This window comes from Paroedura picta, chromosome 9, assembly GCF_049243985.1.
Source record: "Paroedura picta isolate Pp20150507F chromosome 9, Ppicta_v3.0, whole genome shotgun sequence".
Classification (NCBI taxonomy): Eukaryota; Metazoa; Chordata; class Lepidosauria; order Squamata; family Gekkonidae; genus Paroedura; species Paroedura picta.
The window spans coordinates 16783613-16799319 of record NC_135377.1 but is presented as its reverse complement, the minus strand read 5'-3'; positions in this window follow the sequence as shown (position 1 = coordinate 16799319).

Here is a 15707-nt window from a genome sequence, read left to right as displayed (position 1 = left end):
TCCCATGAGCCCCTGCCAGCAAACGGAATTGTAGGAATTGTAGTCCGTGGACATCTGGAGGACCATAGGTTGACTACCCCTGCTCTAGACCTCGGAAGCTAAGGGGGGTCAGCCCTGGTTAGAATTTGAGTGGGAGACCACCAAGGCATTCCAGGGTTACTGTACAGAAGCAGGGAATGGCAAACCACCTCTGTGTCATGTCAATCTTTTCAGTGTTTTCCTGGGCTGGAGTTGGGTTTCTCTGAACTACCTCTCCCCTCCCCATTGCCATGGTGCTCTGTTCTGGTGAGTCCTGTGAAATGTAAAACCTTATCTGTGTCTTTGCATTGAGGTGTAAATATCTGATAGCTGCTAGAGGCAGCTGGGACAATCTGGCCATGGCGGTTAGACTGCTCATCTCTGAGTGTCACACTTTCAGTTGATCAAATGGTTCTGTCCTGGAAATGGTTTTTTCCTGTGCATGATGGAAGGGTGGGAGCCTATGTCTACATAATCCTCATTTCCTCTTTGTCCTCTGTCTTTGCCGGTTTCCTCGTTCTGTGTATACCTACTGCTTGTCCCTACAAAGTGCCTTCAATAAAGACTAACCTTTGTTACAGTTCCCCTGAGTGGGACTCTGCTCTGTTGGTTCTGAGGGGCAGCTGCTGGACTATTTCCCAGGAGGCCTGACACCTTTTGATCATCTCACCATGAAAACATTACAGCAGGAGGGTTGCCCTGGGGTTTCTTGATGGCCTTGGGAGGGTTTCCTGAAGGGGTGGGAGTTAATTAATTATATATCTGATCCACCATATTTTTGGTAAGGCCTTGGAGGAGGAGTGTGTCTCATGGCTTAAGTGCCACTCAACACTTCACCCAATCAGGGCAGCTGCCACGCCCCTGAGTGCCTCCTCCTCCAACCAGCTTGCCTATATATATAATGTGTTCAACATTTATTGGGTGATATGACCACATTTGTACATGTCGACCTCCCCTCCTCCCAAAATTCTTCTTAGCCATATTCTGCACAATTGTGCCACCTCTGGGGTTTCTTGGAGCCTGAAGAATGTTTCAGAGGTTTCTCGATGGTAAAAAAGGTAGAGGAAGGCTGCCCTACAGGGTCTAAATATGTTGGCTGTGACTTGATGGCACTTTATGCAAGCCCCCCTTCCATACCTGAAGTGATCTATCTGAAGTAGCCCAAAGATGGTGCTTGGACAAGGCAGGACTCTGGAGACAAATGGCCAACTTCAGATCAGTAGCGTCTTTTGCCCAGGGTTATACTCACTCCCCCAAACAAAAAAGGCTTGTAGTCAGGCGTCAAAACAATTATCGTCATCTAATACGGCTGGGTGGACCTTAGAAACAATAAGAAGTACTTGAACAAGTCCTTTGAACAAGTGATGCGTGAAATGGTCTTTTGCCAGAGGCCTTGAAAGCTTTCAGTTCAAGAATGTCAATAAGATCATACCCTTATCACACAGGGATGTTCGCTTCTCTCTTAAAGGAGTTGCGTTTTCATGTCTTCTGTCATCGAGGTGGCTGGTCTATGGAGTGTACATGGAAATTGCTTTCGAGCTAAAATACTTGCTGTGTGGACACGTGGTGGTTGATGGGCAGGAATGTAAGCATGGTTGCTACATTTGGATATATGTCCCCATCATTCTATGGTGCTCAGTGGGTTGTATCCACTGGTCCTTCTTGAAGATGGAAGAGAATTCCTTCTTCTTGTCTCTGGATCAGAAAATTCTTGAATATTTGGGAGGGGGGGTGGAGCCTGGGGAGGGGGTTGGAGTTGAGAAGGCTCGCTGGGATATAATGTCATAGGATCAACCCTCCAGAGCAGCCTTTTTCAGATTTGAGAAACCCATGAAACATTCATCAAGCTTCAATAAACCCCAGAGGGTGTGTGACCAAGCGGAATATAGTTGGGAAGCTTAGCAGTGTACACACCCACCTGGGCCCCCTCCCCACCCCCTCCAGGCCCATCACACAACAAATGTTTAACAAAACGAAAAAATATATACAAAATAATTAAGTCCACCCATTGAAGAAACCTTTCCAGGGATATCAAGAAACCTCAGGGTTTCACAAAACCCTGGCTGAGAAAGGGCCAATCAGGGCAAAGCTGGCTGCACCCTGATTGGCCCTATTCTAACTTGGACAGCCAGACACGTCCCATCCCCTAGGCTGTTTCAGAAATATATAGAGGAACAACAGAGCAACCATCTTCTCCACTTGGGACTGATCTCTGAAGTCTGCAGATCAGTTGTAATTCTGGGAGATTTCCAGGTCAGTCCCACCTGAAAGCTGGCAACCCTAGCCCCACCCTCCCCTCCTGATCCTGTTATATGTTGGAAGCTAAGCAAGGTTGGCCATGGTCAGTATTTGCATGGGAGACCAAACATGCCAAGGTAGCGATGCAGAGTCAGTCAATGGCAAACCTCCTCTGTCAAGTCTCTTGCCTTTGAAAACCCTAAGGCAGGGTTAGTCAACCTGTGGTCCTCCAGATGTTCATGGACTACAATTCCCATGAGCCCCTGCCAGCAAACACTGACAGGGGCTCCTGGGAATTGTAGCCCTTGAACAGCTGGAGGACCACAGGTTGACTACCCCTGCCCTAAGGGGTTTCCTTAAGTCATCTGTGACTTGGTGGCAAAAAAGGTAGAGGGTCTCCTCTGACCATTAAAGGGGATCATAGGACATGCTATGTGGGTGGGGAATTCAGGCCAGAAGGACTGAACTAGAGAGGTGATTTAGGTGAACCCAAAGGATGTCTGGATCCAACCTAGAGATATCCCAAAATCATTCAACGTTACATTAAAGATATTTATTTTAAAAACTGAAATCCTCCAAAGGCTACCCAAATACCCTTCTAGTCAACTTTCCCCCTCCCACTCCATTCCATTTCCTCTACTTTCTTTTCACAAAGGAAGTTATGGTTAACCTGACCCCTCCCTCCTTCTCTTCCACATTCAAAACTTCCTCCAAGGCTGCCCTTGAAACATTATCCATATTCATGTATTCACAAGATTTTGATGGATGGGCCTTTTAAAGTGATGTCAGGGTTGCTCAGAACATTAAATGAATGTGTGTGTGTGTGTTTCTTTTAAAAATCTAATTAAAAATCTATGTCTATGTACTTGACTCCTGCTTTTATTTATTTTTTAAAGGAGAAAAAACCCATAGTGAATTGGTAGTGTCAACTTGCTATTAAGGCCTAAGGGCTTCTTAGACTAAATGGGGTGGGTGGGGCCACTTCCTGTAAAGCATTTAATTGAAACGCAGCTGCCTTTCCTTGAGGAACAATAATGGGCAATGAGAAAAAGTAGCTGAGGTTGTGTGTTGAAAAGATGAGCCGCAGAGCACATGAGCAGCCTTGTAAGGCTCCTAGTCTTAGGAGTCAGAAATAAGACTGTTTAGATACTCTGCAGCAGCTGTGAGAATTCGGGGGGGGGGGAGAGGTGGAAATCGAGATAGATACCAACAATGGTTGAATGGCAGCATAAAATTATAGACCTTGCAGCTGGAGCTAAATTGACCAGTTGTCTAGAGTAATGATCCCCAACCTGTTGGCCGCGGACCACATGTGGTCCGTCGACTAACTGGAAGTGGGTCCCGAAGGACACCTTCTCCCCCCCGCCCTTTACTTCATCCCCCCCGGCCCTTTACAACACACTTTGGCAGTCATTGTCTCCCATCACTCCCAGATGGGACTATCTCGTTGCAGAGAAACAAGCTCAGGGTTCCCATTGATTTGTCATTTTCATGATTTAAAATTTCCATGAAAATAAAATGTTCCTTATGTTCATTGTTGTGGCGTGTCTGTATCTTATTTTGAAGGGATGTTTAAACATTACCATAGCGACCAGAGTCAGAGAGCGTTAGGGAAGTGGGCCTCAGTAAAATTGTCAAGCGTTGAGTGGTCCCCGGTGATAAAAAGGTTGGGGACCACTGGTCTAGAGAAGAAGGAAGAGGAGTCTCTCTGTTGAGATTGGGACTCTTGGACAATATATATATAAGTAGGCAACACAAGATGCCAGAATTAAGAGCAGGTTTCACAAAATACAAGGGAGTGCTAAAAGCTTCCATTCTATTTTTCTTGCTTCAATAGTGCTGTAAGATGTATAAATGGCTCATTTTGATGCCTGGCTGTAGTGGAGGCCTATTTGATTTCTTTGGGGCCAGGGATCATGAGCAGATTTAATGTGCTTAATATTAAATTTGGGGGGGGCATAGTGGAGGAAACAATCCCCCCGGTACAAAGGTCCCAGACCATTTAGGGCTTTGAAGGTGCGAACCAAAACTTGGGACTTGATTCGGTCTTCAATGTGGAGCTAGTGCAGCTGGGAAAGCACCGGTTGAATATGTGCTCTCCACCTGGTTCTTGTAAGGACCTGGGCAGACACGCACACAAACACACACACGGGTAGCCTTGCATAGAGTGAGTTGCAGTAGTTTAGTCTGGAGGTGACCTTTGCAGGATTGCAGTGGCCAGGTTGGATGCCGACTCTCCAAAGTGCTACTGGACCAAATCAAGCTGTTCTCAGGGATAGATATCAGAACATGGGGGCAGGTCGGTGCCTTCTCCTACATGTCTTCTAATATCTGCATTACCTTCTAGCTCATGGGTAGTCAACCTGTGATCCTCCAGATGTTCATGGAGTACAATTCCCATAAGCCCCTGCCAGTGTTTGCTGGCAGGGGATCATGGTAATTGTAGTCCACGAACATCTGGAGGACCACAGGTTGACTACCCCTGAGCTAGCTTACTTAGCACAGAAGCATACCTCTGCTTCTCTCTCCCCCCCCCCCCCCCGCCCCAAGTCAAGCAAGAGGGTGGCAATTTCCTTACAAAACAATCATGTGGGCGGGTGATTCAGCTAGGCAGAGGATTCAACTACAGGAGTTTCCCAGCTGATCTACATAAGAAGTTAAAGAGGGAAAAATTGGGATGGAAGTTGCCTTGGATGAAAGGATGCTCAGGGCTGATCCTGTGTTGAGCAGGGGGTTGGACTAGATGGCCTGTATAGCTCCTTCCAACTCTATGATTCTATGATTCTATGAAAGCAGAGGAGGAAGCCTGAGAACAGGGTGGAAAGCTGAATCAAGCTAAGAGGAAAACAAGTGGAGGAACTGGATTCTTACTCTGAGTCTCTTTGCTTCAGGTTGCCAAGGAAGATGGTGTTAAACTGCATTCCCCCCCCCCCACTTGTGGTTTCTCTCTCCACAAACAGCCAAGAGTTCCTGGTGGCTACAGTGTCAGGGCAGGAGTCCAGCTAGGTATTGCTTACGTGTCTTCTCCAACTCCCCACAGATCTGGGGCCCAGCCAAGTTCTCCATTTGCCCTCTGAGCAGGTCAATCCTGGATAGTAAATATGGAAGTGCTTGAGAACAAGACACCTATGATACTTCTTTAACTTCTTTAACATGCAAAACCATTCATTGAGATTTCTCTTTGTCCCATATATGAACACATGGTCTAGATGGGTCCTCTGAGCAATGGCATAAATAATTAGGCGATGATATGATGTCATGATGCAAAATTAGATGCAGGGGATGTGCCAAGGGGAAGTTTGAAATACACATTGAGTTAATGGCTGTTAGGGGGAATGTATTTCCATTAGCGACGTAAAACAAAATTGATGTTGATGCAAAGAGAATTTGTTTAACATCTTTTTGTGAAAGTCAGGTACTGTATAGTCAACATAATTCATTTATTTGTTCATTCGCTTTTTCTCTTGCCCTTCCTCCAAGGCTATGGTAGTGAAATGTATAGTTTGCTTCTCTCCTTCCCCCATTTTTTTTCCCAAAACTATCCTGTAAAGTAAGTTAGGTTGAAAAATTTAGATGTGATGCCCCTGGATAGATCTATGGTGGGGCCTTACTTGGGATACTGTGTACATCTCTGGTCACCATATCCCCCAAAAGGACATCACAACACTGGAAAAAGAACAGAGGAAGACATCCAAGATGGTTAGGGGTTTGGAGCACCATCCCTGGGAGAAGACTCCAAGACTTTTCAGTTTATGATGGAGGTCTTTCACATCACCCCAGGTCCTTTTAACTGGAAGTGCTGGGTATCAAACCTGGGACCTTCTGCATGTCAAGCAGATGCTCCACTACTGAGCCATGGACTCCACTCCACAGATGAATTGTTTCAGTGATAGTCCTAATCTAAGCTGGTGTAAAACTTCAGGTGCTACTTGCAAACATACAGGTCCTACTATCAAAGAAAGTGCTTCTTCTGGTTTTGAGAAACATCACATGGGTAATGTGAAAGTCAGAATTCACCTCTATGGAGTACTGTGGCTCAGTAGGTGAGCCCTGGCCTTGCATGCGGAAGGTCCCAGGTTCAATCCCAAGCCTTTCCAGGTAAAAGGATCAGGTAGTAGGTGATGTGAAAGACCTCTACCTGAGATCCTGGAGAACTGCTTCCAGGCTGAGTAGACAATACTACTGACCTTGATGGGCTGATTCAGCATAAACCAGCTTCATGTGTGTTCCAAGAGCCTAGATAGAAGTCATTTCTATTACTTCATTTGAAATGTGTGCTATGAATGAGTTAATCTATCGGGCATTTTGCCACCAACAACAAAATTACAAAGATCTTTGAGAAAACCATCAAGTGTTTTCTTTATTCCTTGATGAATTGAATGGAAGAAGGAAACTGCAGAATGTCAGGGGGAAAAATCAATCTGTTCCTCTAATTAAGATGCCTCTGAGTTCTGCAAAACTGACAAGTGTTGGGTTTGTTCCTACTCTTGGTTTCTGTCCCGCAGCCAACTTATTTTTTTCGACATAGCTCTATGGGAATTGCTATTTCTGAAAAACTGTTTGACACCTTCTTCTTCCTCTCATCAGGCACTCGGCCAAAGTCAATGAAATGGGCTCCTTTACAAAATTGGAAGGCCCATGTGTCAGAACAGCAAGGAACGGCCCACTTGTGGTGAAGTTTTTATTCGGCAAGGATTGCGTTCTCAAGCCTGAGAAGTAGGTAGAGATTGTCTGTGAGGAAATGACTTCTCCAGACAAAGGCCAACAGAATGCTTCATTGTTAAGAAAGGAATGGCGAATTACACCTTGGGAAAGCCTCCAGAAGAGAACCTGAAGAAAGTCCACACTTGGAGGCAACTGAACTCTTGGAGTAAGAGTTCTTCCATGGTTATGGAAGAAGAAGATGTTGGGGTGGGCCAGGAGGCATTCTCTTTATCAAATTCTTTCACAGATAACATAGCGTAAAGATCAGACATTTACCCCTCTTCCTTAACTTTGGAACAACTTTGGTGTGTCAGCAATACACTCAGATCTCCTCAGGTCTACAAAGTTCATTCTTTAATGTGTGTCTCTGTGGGTTGTAAAGCAGAGCTTCTTACAAATGTGCAATCAGACCTAAAATATGCAATCCCAGGGTGGAGGAAGTGCAGGTCTAGAATTCAAGGCCTGCATAAGTAGCATGGTCTGGCCCAACATTGTGACCAGCTGGAGGCCAAGTGGCATGGGGGCATGGGTGAGAAGTGACAGAATGACATCATTTCCAGGAAAAAAGTGGTATTGGATAGTTCTAGGAATCGCCACAATTTTTGGTAAAACCAGAGTTTTTACAGATTAGGAATGTGATGTCAGTTGTGTGTCAGAGGTGTGATGTCAGTTCTGGGTTTTCCCTTATCCAGACCAGAGGAGCTGGCAACCCTACCCCCAATAGGCCACTGTGTTAATAAGTTGCATTATGCTAGCTCACCCCATGCTTCTACTCTTTGTTGTGGCATATAGAAGAAGAGTCGGTTTTTATATGCCACTTTTCTCTACCCAAGAGTGTCACCTTCCCTTTCCTCTCCCCACAACAGACACCCTGTGAGGTGGGTGAGGCTGCGAGAGTCCTGATACCACTGCTCGGTCAGAACAGCTTTATCAGCGCCATGGCGAAACCAAGGTCACCCAGCTGGCTGCATGTGGGGGAGCGGGGAATCAAACCTGGCTCGCCAGATTAGAAATCTGCACTCCTAACCAGTACACCAAACTGGCTCTCTAGATTAGCAGCAGAAGAATTTACTTCCAGTGATTCCAACAGGAGGTGATGCTTTGAGACTTCTGCGAGCATTGAGAAGCAGAGGATAAAAAAAAAAATTCTTCTTAGAAAGGTGTTCACATTTCATGGGATCATGCCCTACGTATTTACTGACAGTAGGTAATCTGATCCAGGACTCCTGTAGAGTTTTTATGGCTTGTTGCAGTCTTGAACCATTTGGGGAATAAATCCAAACCAACTTAGTGGGACTTACATCTCAACACAACTGCAGACAACGGATTGGTGTCATCTTTGGGCCTTCCAATACAGCAGCCCAGCTGCGGCCAAGTCAAGGCATTGGTGAGAGCTTTAAATGAATATGTACTCGTTTCTCAAATTCAATGCACAGTCTGGTTGGCTGGCATGCTTTCCCTCTCACCCATCTGTTAATGTGGCAGATTGCCTGTTCATCTCCCAGACTGATGTACAAGCGACAACTGTTGCCAAAGTATACAAGAGCCAAGCACGGCTCAATGTATATTCTGTAGGCGAGAGGGCAAAAAGACACACGGCCTGCTTCTCTTGCTCGTGCCAAAGTCTGGCCACTGCTTTAGGAAAGGGCGGGATCTGTAGACATTTGGCAGAAGCAAAACCTTTTATCCTTGGCTGCTCTATACATTCTGTCCAGCATGAATTAAACGGGGGAGTAGGCTCCATCCATACGGAATGAGAAGTTAAAACGTATTGTTGTTGTTAGGTGCGAAGTTGTGTCTGACCCATCGCGACCCCGTGGGCATCGCGACCCTCCAGGCCTTCCTGTCCTCTACCATTCCCTGGAGTCCATTTAAGTTCGCACCAACTGCTTCAGTGACTCCATCCAGCCACCTCATTCTCTGTCGTCCCCTTCTTCTTTTGCCCTCAATCGATAGCATTTTCAACAATGGATTTCATAATGCTCTGTGGATTTCATAGGGCTAACCAGATCAACAGCATCTGTGGGTAGAAGACTACTCCCAGACTGATAATGTTGCAGATGCCACATCTGAATGTAAATGCTTCACTTGCTATTCATTTCCTGTGCTTGCCTCATCGCTGCAATGACCCTGGGGTGCCATTACGTTGGCCAGAAGCCATTATGCGAAGGGAGATGTTCTTCTCAATAACTGCAGCCTGCCACCTTCTTTGACATATGGATTTTACAACTTCTGTCAGTTCTCCAAAATGAAGTTTTGCTTTTGCTCTTTCCTCCAAAGCGAACAGTACCCAGTTTGTTTTTAACATAGCCGCTTCCTCGTCCAACGATACGTTTATTCTTGACTAGGGGCCAAGCCCATTACATTCTAAAATACAACAGGTGCTAGATTGGGGTGGTGGGGTGGAAGACCTCTGCAGATGGCCTCTCCCTCCCTCCAGGACCTGGAAAGGCTGCAGGCTGGAGGCCCCCCAGGAAGGGAACTCACCAGCAGGGGCAGCTCTCAAGCAGCAGGGATCTGCAGCCTCCAAGCCTCAGAGGGAAGTGGAAGGTGGAGAGGGTTGTCAGGGGTGGGGGACGGAAGGCAACTGGACAGACAGTTGGAGCCAGTTGGAGGAGGAGACACTCAGGGGTGGAACAGCCCCCCTAAGTGGGTGTTAAGCGCTGAGTGGCACTTAAGCCATGGGACCAGCTTCTCCTCCAACCCCTTTCCAGAAATATTAAGTGGAACAGATGCTGGCTACTTGGGAAACCACATGCTCTGATGAAGAACGTATCCCATGCTCCATTGCTTTCCGCTTCCTATTCCCATCCTCTAAGAAACCCTTGTTGATTTTATGCAAATCCTGCATAATACCCTTCTTGTGAGGGAGCAGAATGAACAAAGGAAATGAAGCATTTGAGAGCTCACGGGGTGCAGAGGGTAGACTGTCAGACTGCGGTCATGGGAGACCCAGGTTCAAGTCCCCACTCTATGAAAGAAGCTTGTTTGGTGACCTTGGGCCACCCATTTCCCCCTCAACCAAGCCTAGTTCAAAGAGGTTTGGGGAAGATAAAATGGAGGAGGAGAAAACAATCTTCTACACTGCTTTAGGTCTCCATTAAGGAGAAAGGTAAGATACAAAGAAAGAAATAAACTGATGCAAATAAAATGAATGTGATTCTCCAGCCCTGAAGACTCTAGGGCTCTGCCTCTTTGCCGGAGCAAGCCCTTGAGAGCCAGTTTGGTGTAGTGGTTAGGAGTGTGGACTTCTAATCTGGCATGCCGGGTTCGATTCTGCACTTCCCCACATGCAGCCAGCTGGGTGACCTTGGGCTCGCCACGGCACTGATAAAACTGTTCTGACCGAGCAGTGATATCAGGGCTCTCTCAGCCTCACCCACCCCACAGGGTGTCTGTTGTGGGGAGAGGAATGGGAAGGCGACTGTAAGCCGCTTTGAGCCTCCTTCGGGTAGGGAAAAGCGGCATATAAGAACCAACTCTTCTTCTTCTTCTTCTTCTTCTTCTTGAGTCAGCAGGTCTTGCCCAAGCTTACACCATCACTTAACCCGTGGGCTTCTGGGATGACGTCTGGACTCCCGAGGGATCAGGGTCACCACTAGGGGTGCACATTCAGCTAACGTGAGGGAAAAAATCTAAAAAATTATCTTATCAGTATTTTTTCAGATATTCTTTCATCTGAATATAGATCAGGTTGAATTTTGGCCATCCAAAATGGCCAAGCCCTAAAAATCCCCAAATGCTAAGTGTGGTAGGTGGCCAGCCTTTGGTTTCATGGGTCATGTCTTGCATGGGCACAGGGATCATATAACATGACTAAAGCTCCTTTAGGTTCAAGAGGCTCCTTTAAGATCAAGAGCGTTTCATTCTGGGGATAAGTTTTTGTGTGCATGCACACTTGAAATGTGCGGGCATGAAAGCTTATACCCAGAATGAAACGCTTTCGGGCTTAAAGGCACCACCGGCCTCAAACTTTGTGCTGTTGTTCCAGACCAATAAAGCGACCCACTTGAATATGACATGACTGTTTCCCTGTTTGGTTACCAGACAGACCAGCCTTTTCCAACCTTTTGACCATTGAGGAGCCTCTGGAATATTTCTCCATCTCTGAGGAACCCCCAAAGTGGTGCCTCCTCAGAGAAGTGGGCGCAAAACTAAGAAACAGGATCCAGCCAATCAATCAACTGATCATTGACTGCTTCTGTTGTGGAGGAAGAAGAAGAAGAAGAAGAAGAAGAAGAAGAGTTGGTTCTTATATGCCGCTTTTCTCTACCCGAAGGAGTCTCAAAGAGGCTTACATTCACCTTCCCTTTCCTCTCCCCACAACAGACACCCTGTGAGGGAGGTGAGGCTGAGAGAGCCCTGATATCACTGCTTGGTCAGAACAGCTTTATCAGTCCCGTGGCAGGCCCTAGGTCACCCAGCTGGCTGCATGTGGGGAAGCGCAGAATTGAACCCGGCATGCCAGATTAGAAGTCCACACTCCTAAGCACTACACCAAACTGGCTCTCTAGCCAAACTAGCCTGGTTCCCCAGGCTTGGGGAACAACAGGAGAAGTAGATTCCAGATGTCTAGTGATGTCAACATCCATCCAAGCTTTTGAGAAAGGCCTCACAACCCCTGTAGAGCTCTTGTGGACCCCCAGGGCTCCACCGAACCCCAGTTGGGAATCTCTGAGATAGAGTGACAGCGAGACCCTCAGTGGCTCAAGTGCCATGGGGAACACTGTAGTCCAGTCCCCTATGACTTATCATGCACCCGGGGCTGTTCTCTTCCATCAAGCAATACCAGAAATGAGAATTCAATGCAGGTGCTCTTGGGTTTAAAAAGATAGCAGTAAGAACAGCAAACTATTTCAGGATTCCATTGGACCGGAATGGAATTCTGCCATCTGCTGTCCATATTTTTTTCTAATGCTTTGAGCCAAGGCAATAGAAATTAACAGAAAACTAAAACAGCACTATTGAAAAGGACCCCTTCACAAAACAGAAAGTGGGGGTCCATTAGCACAGGCTGGGGATGACTGATTCCTAGAGTCTGATCTTGTCCTCCCCTTGGTGAGAACACCGTGACACAAGGGAATGTGTGAGTGGACTTGAACTTAGGAGGTCTCGGCTGAAATCTCTGCTTTGCTCTGAATCTCATTGGAAGACCACTTTTCAGCCTCAAATGGGTAAAGGGCCAGCAGGACAGAACAGGAAAGGAGTCCAACAGGCTCGCAAAATGTGTACTAATACTGCTATACACCCCAGCACTGATTATCTGACAGCTGTCAGATTTGCATCCCAGTGCTGTTCCTGCTGCTCCAGCAAGTCTTCCAGGCTGTATGGGGTCTTTCCCCATGGTCTCAAGGGTGCTGGTAAGAAGGGCTGGTTGGGAGCCCAATCTCTAGGAACCAATTTTTTAAAAATAGAACAGAACCATAGAGTTGGAAGGGAACGTGCAGGCCATCTAGTCCCACCCCCTGCTCAGTGCAGTATTAGCCTAAAGCATCAAGGGTAAGTATTGGTCCAGCTGCTGCTTGTATACTGTCAGTGATGTGGAGTTCACCACCTCCTTTGGCAGCCAATTCCACTCCTGAACTACTCTGATTGTGAAGAATTTTTTCCTGATATCTAGCCTTTATTGTTTTACTTATAGTTTAAACCCATTACTACGGGTCCTATCCCTGCTCTCCTCTAAGAGACCACCTTTCAAATATTTAAAGAGAGCTCTCAGGTCCCCACTCAACCTCCTCTTCTCCAGGCTGAACATTCCTGAGTCCCTCAGCCTTTCCTCACAGGGCTTGGTCCCTTGGCCTTGGATGATCCTTGCTGCTCTCCTCTGCGCCCTCTCCGTTTTGTCCACGTCCTTTGAAGTGAGGCCGCCAGTGTTGCCCACAGGACCGCCAGTGGGGTCTTAGCACTGCGGTACACAGTGGAACTATGACGTCCTGTGATTTCAATGTGATGCCTCTGTGTATACCACCCAGACCGCATTTGCCTTCTTTTCCATCCCATCACACTGTCTGCTCATATTTCGCTTACAGTCCACAAGTACCCCAAGATCACATTTGGAGAGGAAGGGGAGGGGGAACTTAGTAGACTCCAACAGGAGTGAAAAGCAGGAAGATCTCACTGGGAGAAGTTTGCTTTGTTTTCTTCCCTGCTTTGCTCTGCTTCTATACTGGAATGATTTTGTACATTTCTTTAAATGAACCCTATGCATCATATTCCTGTGGTGTTATTTGGGTTGTGAGACTTCCGTCTGAACCCAGTGCCTTGTCCTAGTTTGGCTTTAGCTATCAAAATAATTATTCTTGGGACTCAGCATACAAGAGTCCTCATTTCCAGGGCTGACTCCTTGATTAATACCAGGTAGGGCTGGAGACCTGATCTGTCACTTTCTCAGCTGAGAGTTAGCTTAGCGGGGCAAATGGTGGCTCATGACTGTGCACAGTGGAGCTTCACACCCCGTTATCATGCCTTTTGTTCTTGACCTTCACCCCGGAGTCTTTTTTGTGGATCGTGAGGGCTTTGCCATATTCCACAAGTGGCTTCTGCTGGAGGCAAACGTCTGTGTCTGACAGCAGCCAACCTGATAGCATTTTATTTTTGTTCAATTTCCGTTGGTGTCAGTTTTGGTTCACCTGATTTCCATTTCCATAATGGATCAGGCTTTTGTTGCATATGGACTAGCTGAATGCTATTTACCCACCGTTCGTCCTTGCACTCAATATATGGCCAGTTATACAGCACGTACTATTTGTACACCCCAGAAACACAAAGGAAATCATTCAAAACAAGTGCCATAACATAGGATCATGGCATCGTGGTTTAAAATTAGCTAATTGAGAATGGGTTAATTTTTGCAGTGAAAATGCAATGCGACCAGCAACTACAATGCGTGTGCAAATGCTCACAGGCACGTTCGTTGGAAGGGCAGCCTGAAATACCTGCAGACTTCTACATTGAATTAACTCCTTAATTGCAAAGGCATCATTGCAGTTTTATGAAGGACCACAAGGGGTCAGGAGTGCCATTTGTTCGTGATTTTTAATATCAGGAATCTTGTTCAAGCACTCCTGCCCTTTATAGGGAGTGAGATGTAGCTAGCCTGATTTAAACATGGGTTTCTCATAGAAAGCTGAAGACTGTGTCCTAGAGCAGGGGTAGTCAACCTGTGGTCCTCCAGATGTCCAGCATTTGCTGGCAGGGGCTCATGGGAATTGTAGTCCATGGACATCTGGAGATTAACTACCCCTGTCCTAGAGCACTCTCTGTGATTTGAGTGTTTGGTGGCCAGTTGCAGCATGCCCGTATCCCTTGATCATGCCACAGGAATTTCCAAAACATTCACCTCTAATGGGCCCCATCTTTCCAAAATACTATTATGTACCATCGATCGTGGGACATCCAGACCACTGCCTGACTTGACCTGACTTTTGCTTAGGAAATATGTTGCACACTACCCCAGAGTAAGGTGACCAGATTTTAACATTGGTAAAGCGGGATACCAATTTGCCAGGTACCCCCAGATGTCCCTCCAAAAGTGGGACAATCTGGGATAGGCGGGTTTGAGTCTTCCATGAATCCAAGTACTTGCCCACAACTGAGCTGCTCCCCTCATCTCTGCATGGTGCCTTCTCACTTCATAAGAACATGAGAAGAGCCTGCTGGATTGGACCAGGGACTCTTCTTCTAGTTCAGCATCCTTATCATGGCTGGGTTAATTCTAGTCGACCTTGATGGACCAATGACCTGATTCATTATAAGGCATAGGAATAAGCCTTCAGGTAAGACTTGGGGCTCATCTTCAGACTACAGAGATCAGGTCCCCTGGAGAAAAGAGGGTTGACTCTTTGACATTGTGCCCCACCGAGGTCCCTGTCCTCCACCCTCACGATTCCAAGCATTTCCCAAGCTGGATATCCCCCATCTCCCCCAGGTGGCTGATGAAGCTCCACCCACCTTCCTCTGTGATGCATGTTATGGTTGGATTGAGATGTCCTGAACGGATAAGACTGGAAAGTGAACTGATACCCATGATTTTACTGCCATAATAAATCAGGAAAAATTCCTTGGAGCTCAGCAGCACAAAATTCTTCAAAATTAAAAGGAAAATCAGGATTAATACTGTTTTGAAAATACAAGTCGTTGTGAGGTTGATTTATGAGATGGAAAGCAAAACAGATGGCCATTGAATCAACAGCCCTGGGCACCATCACATTGTGTAACCAGTTTTCGGCATCAATCGACGGGCCCTTCTCTCAAGAGGCCTTCCCACCTGATGTCAAAGAACACCCACAGAAACCAGCTGCCAAAATATTTCAGGGAAACTAGTAGGTTGCTCCGTCATTTATGCAAAAGTTTCAAGTCTAAATCTGAAGAACGTTCTGGGTGCATCAAGAACCGTTCACTTGTAACCAAGCGCTAATCTGGACATTGATGGCGGGACGTGGAATCAAGTCCCAGCTGATTTACGGTGACTCCAAGGCAAGAGATGAACAGGTTGGCCATTGCCTGGCTCTGCATAGAAATATTGGACTTCCTTGGTAATCCCTCCTCTAAGCACTAACCAGGGCCAACTCTGCTTAGCTTCAAGACACCCCAGCCTAAAGGATATCATGCTGGCATGGTGGAACACTCTTCCTGGACTGGGGCACTTCTGTAGAGCAGGGGTGGTTAAACTGTGGCCCTCCAGATGTCCATAGACTACAATTCCCATGAGCCCCTGCCAGCAAATGCTGGCAGGGGCTCAAGGGAAT